Here is a 6,000-nt window from a genome sequence, read left to right as displayed (position 1 = left end):
CAAAGTTTCCCATCAAGCCACCCCCATGGCTTCACTAACAAGTCTCATGAATTGATGACTTAGGAATGCACAATCATCTCTCTAAACAAAAAACCCTTTGCAAGTAGAATTTATCCATGTGGGACCATGCATACAAGTTTCAAACACTTCCTTAAAATTATCATCTAGCAATACAAATCTTTAACAAGTTCAAACCCCCAAGATTTTAGATTCCAAAGTAGAGAGACCCCACATACCTCCGTGATAGTGCGTCGGCCACTATGTTTCCTTACCTTGTTTGACTTGATGATGTAGGAGAAGCTCTATGAACGCCACTGATCGAGCAAAACTTGCACTTGGAATCCCCAGAAAATGATTTTGTATGCTCAAAAGTAATCGCAGTGCACGATGTCAAGTATAGAATAGTGTATATGATAACAGTATCGTTCCACTGGAGACGTCTTTAACATTATTATTTTAGTTATTAAAAACTTTAGCGACGAAATTGATTGTTTGTTTTATGACTAATAAAACTCAAAAATTTAAATAAACAGATCAAAGATTAAATGATGAAATATGAATGCTAAATGCAATGGATTAAATTTCAAATAATAAAAGAATTTGTTGGGAATTCTGGTTCACCTACCCCTTTTAATTAATTAATTCGTTGATTGTGTTCTACGCTTCCGACAGGATTTCTATTCATTGAACCCACGCTCTCGGCTATGCCAAACTAATTTCACTCATGAGTAATTAAATGTCTTTAATTATTATCAAGAATGAACCGCATTTCGATTGATGAAATCCCCTAGTTTTCGACCCTCATGACTATGACTATCGGCACGTATCCATTTCATATGTCTATGCAAATTGTAAGCCGCAGATTATACTACTCGATCTATCACTAGTTATTCTCGCACTGTTATCTCTCGAACTCACTCGTGATTAAAATTGTCATAAGTTAGCTACGTCTCAAACGACACAATAAAAACTTAGTACAATCAAGAATAAAGCACAACTCAAAATATCATTAATCAACTAAAAGTTTGGGGTAGGATCCCCTTTAATCCCAACAAATATGAAAATTAGCTACTAAATTCATAATGAAAATAAGCAAACATTATTTAAACAACGGAAATAAACTAGAAATACGAGACGTGACAAAATCTGGGAAGAACGATGCCCGAAACCGTCGAATCTTCAATCCAAGTGCAAACTCTCCAAAACTCCTTATGGTCCCTTCAATAATGTCTGAATAATCCCCAAAATCGACCAATCCTCTCTCTCATAGCAACCATACTCCAAAAATTAAGGTAAGAAATCGCGTACAATAATCTTTCCAAAATAGGCGGCGCTCGGGCGGTAGAAAGTACCGCTCGACGCCAACTCTCGTAATTCTCCTTGGCACATGCAGCATCGCGCTCGGGCGGTAAAAACTACGCTCGAGCGCCGACTTCGTCTGTTGAAGTTCTTGGGGTGAGGGGCTTTCGTGCTCGGGCGGTAGAAAACTACCGCTCGCGCGCGACCTTTCTGTAAAATCTTCAGCTTTTCATATATCGCGCCCCGGCGGTAGAAATAATACCGCTCGGCGCCGCTCTTCTGTCCCTTGACTTGTTGGCTTAGCAAAGTCGTCCCCTTTTTCTATTTTTTCCGTCATTTTTCCTGCAATTTCGTCCACGCCCGAGTGAGTATTGATAATGCAAATGTTTTATTCTAAATGAACAAAATGTGATTGAAATAGACCGCACGCACAATGCAAAACACACCAACTAATGCAAATAAAACACGTAAAAAACGACACACTCAACCCCCTCATACTAACCTTTGCTTGCCCTCAAGTAAAAGGGTTAAAGTATACGAGAATACTAAACAAACTCGCCAACCACAAAATTACTCAACAAAAAATGACTACACAATTAAATATCAATGGTGAGTTAACAATTTATGCTCATGCCTTCAGTGGACTTCTCACGTACAAATCATAATCAAGTCAAATCACAAACGAATACTCATTCTCATCTACACATATAATCGTCGACTATCTTGAATCTGTTGTGAACTGTCGAGTGTGATGGCTGATGGGTCTAGTCCATTCGTACTTCAAATAGATCAATTATCAAATCAAGCGAGTCATCAATTAACACTTCAATACAAGTCTCACTAGCATGCATCCCCGTGTCCATTTATCACCAACCATAATTTTGAACTTTATTATTCGATTTTAAGGTGTGCAGATAAGGGTGTCGAGAAGGAGGAAAATAGCTCAAGTGGCAAAAAGTCGGAGTACACACCGATCTTTTTCATTGTGGCAGTCGTCAAGACTTTTCGTCTGACTTTCCTCGTCTCCTTACATCTCCACTTTTAGCCTAGGAATAGATTTCATTCTTTTTATTTCGGCTCCCCCTCACCTTACATCTCCTTTTTTCTTTTTTCTTTTCTTATTTTATTGAATGCACAATTTTAACACACATGTACTTTCCCTAAGCTAAGAATAAATAATTTGGATTACAGCTGGTAGGAGTAGACATTTTAATTCAGTGCATTGAAAGGAGGTAAATGTAAAGTTCAAGGCAAAAAAACAAATTTTTCATTCGAGGTCTCATTAGCGATTTATTTTCACGGGGTTTACATGCAATTCAACTCATAAATGGTGCCTTTCAAGTTAACCACACAAACTTTCAAATTTCACCATTATTCCTACGAATTTCTAGTCCCCACACATGTGTGCTCAAAGTTCAAACTTTGTGCCAAAATTCATGTTTTAAACAATCAAGGTACTGTTCATGAAATGACCCAATCAATACTTTGTGTATACTATCAATCCAACTTCTTCATTGGCGCATAAATTATGTCTTCTCACCATAACGCACTAGATAAAATAAATGCAACGAATAACAAACAAAAAACAAAACTAACCAACCCCCCTCATACTAGAGTTGTGGCCAATGCCCTCATTGCACAAAACGAAACAGACACTAAAAATGCCAAACACAATGCAGACTCAAAACATGAAAGCTAAAACACTGGTAGACTAAACAAAGATAAGAAAAGAAAACAGGAAATAGCTAAAAGGAAAAAATAAAGGTGCAAGAGAGGGGAAACATGTAAACTCCCCTGATCAAGTGTCATCCTCTCATCTGTGCCCGCGCGGTGGCACTCCTGCGGCCTCCCCAGTTGAGAATAATCGTACTGGAACTGGAATGGGGAGGCTACGGAGTCGGTTGGAATGGTCGACGGGGTCAACGCCCCCGTGCACAGCAAGGCGTATCATAGAGTCAATGTTGAAATAGGTGGTCCGTGACATACGAAGTTTAAACTGACTCTGATGTGCTGGAAGGCGAGATTTTCAATCCATTTTGTTTCATTTGCGTTTCGCCTGCGGGGTTTGGTGGTAGGCGTTGTGGTACGGCAGTGGTTTGATCCACCCGCATCCTCCCCCCAAGAGGGAAGTCCGCCGTCTTTTTGCCTCTTCCGCTGTTCGTCCCCGGCAAATGGCTTCATCGGTTGAAGCACTCTTCGTCGTCCCTGAAATGCACCCCGCCCGTGCACACAGTTCGAAATGAGCTCGGAAGAAGAGACCTATGTGGCTGTTGTGGGTGCTCAGTATATTGTGCGAGTTGATAAGTGCCCCACATCGAGGCGTAACCTCGGTGACACGCAAAAAGTAACAATGCACGCTCCTTTTGCACCTCGCTTGTGTGCGGAGACTGGCATCACTCCGTCGGGCCCAAAACAGTACCACAAGGCGATATCACTTTTAAGTACATTTTATCAAAACAGCTCGGCGATCCACCCAATGGTTTCCACATCGCACCGGGTGGCAGAGGTCTCGATAATCAGATTGTAGTCGGATTAGTCATCAATGCCTGGAAATTTGAGTCATCTACCTCGGCCGTTTCCAATATGGCGTTAATCGTGGCCGAATCGAACGGCACAAGCTTGCCTCTAACAAAGGCCCGACCGTCGTTCGTTCAACGGCATTGGCGTAGAATTCCCAACCACCGACACCACAAACACGCCGCTTAGGCTGTTCGCCAAATTTTTCCCATCCCCTCTTGCCAAGTCCACAGAAGGTGGCATATATCGATCCTCCATAGTACGCCGAAATCCCCTCTCAGTTATGGGGTTTCGGTGAATTTTAGCATGGTCATAACTCGCATGAGCCTCCGCACTCACGAAACGTGTTCTATCAAATGGAGGATGAAGAGGAGGAGCTAGGATAACACTCGTTGCTTCTGGGAGCCATGGAGTTGAAGAAGTTGGAACTTTGAATTGGAGATGGTGTGCTTGCTTCCGAAGGAGATTGTGCTTGCCGCCGAAAAGCTTGAGTGGAGGTGGTGGTACTGCACAAAAATCGAAAAGGAGGAGGGATGAGAGGATTTAGGGATTTGGGGGATGGTATTTAAAAATTTCGTGCAGAATGAGAAGAAGGGAAAAGGGATCGGTGTTAAAAGCTCTCGCGCTCGAGCGGTAGAAAATTACCGCCGAGCGCGAACCTCTCTGCGAGTTTGATTTCAGAGGTAAGCTCTCGCGCTCGGCGGGTAGAAAACTACCGCCCGAGCGCCGACCTTTCTGGAAAAAAATTTCAAGAGGTAGTGATTATGTCGTTTTTACGTGTTTTATTGCATTGGTTTATTTGTGTTTTCATTGTGCATGCATGAATTTCATTCACATTATGTTCATTTTAGAGTAATCATTTGCATTTTATCATGTCTCACTTGTATATGATGAATTTGCAGGAAAAATGGTCGGGAGAAACGAAAATCAGAGCGAAAGGTGGAAGGCTCAAGAATTTGGACAGAACAAGCGCGCCCGGCGTACATTTCTACACGCACCGGGCGTCGCTAGATGAATAATTAAGGGCCAAGACAGAAAGTTGGCGCTCGGGCGGTGCTTTTCTACCTCCCGAGCGCGAGCTTGGCGCTCGGCCGGGGCTTTTCTTCCCGCCCGAGCGCGAATGCCGCATCAGCCGAGGGGGAACTTACAAAGTTGGCGCTCGAGCGGTTACTTTTCTATCACCCGCCTAGCGCCACTTATTTGTGGCAAGATTTTTTTTTCAGCCGATTCTTCCTTAATTTCAGAACAAGACTGATATGGTATGGCGAGGGGGACGAATTGGAGACCTATTCAGACATAATTCGACAGCCGTCAAGAGCTTTGGAGAGAACTTTGCGCTTGGAGTGAAGATTTGAGTTTTCCGGGCATCGTTCTTCGCAGATTTGTTTCGTCCGTCTAGTATTGTCTAATCTAGTTTCTTTCATTTTTAAACATTGTTGCTTTATTTTACAATGAATTTTAGTAGCTAACCTGTTCATATTTGTTGGGATTAAAGGGGATCCTACACCCAACTTTATTTGATTAATTTATATTTTGAGTTGTGCTTTATTCTTGATTGTACTACGATTTTTATGTGTCGTTTGAGTGTAGCTAACTTTTACGACAATTTTATATCACGAGTGAGTTCGAGAGAATAACTAGTGATAGGATCGGTAGTATAATCTGCGGATCTAACATTTGCATAGACATATGAAATTGGATACGTGCCGATAGTCATAGTCCTTAGGGTCGAAAACAGGGGATTCATCAATCGAAATGCGGTTCATTCTTGATAAATAATTAAAGACATTTAATTACTCCATTGAGTGAATTTGTTGGCATAGCTCGAGAGAGTGGTGTTTCAATTGAATAGGAAATCCTGTCGGAAGCGTAGAACACAAATCGAACGAATAAATTAATTAATAAGAGGTAGGTGAACCAGAATTCCCAACAAATTCTTTTATCATTTGAAATTTAATCCATTGATTAGCATTCATATTTCATCATTTAATCTTTGAGCTTGTTTATTTAAATTTTCTTGAATTTTATTAGTCATAAACAAACATCAAATTTCGTCGGTAAAGTTTTAATAACTAAAATAATAATTGTGAAACACAGTCTTCAGTGGAAGATACATCGTACTCACGTAACTATATTATAACTTGACATCGTGATGCGATCTTGCGTATTTTGAGCATACAAAAT

The sequence above is a fragment of the Primulina eburnea genome, chromosome 5 (genome assembly GCF_022965805.1).
Source record: "Primulina eburnea isolate SZY01 chromosome 5, ASM2296580v1, whole genome shotgun sequence".
NCBI classification, from domain to species: Eukaryota; Viridiplantae; Streptophyta; class Magnoliopsida; order Lamiales; family Gesneriaceae; genus Primulina; species Primulina eburnea.
This window is presented reverse-complemented; position numbering follows the sequence as displayed.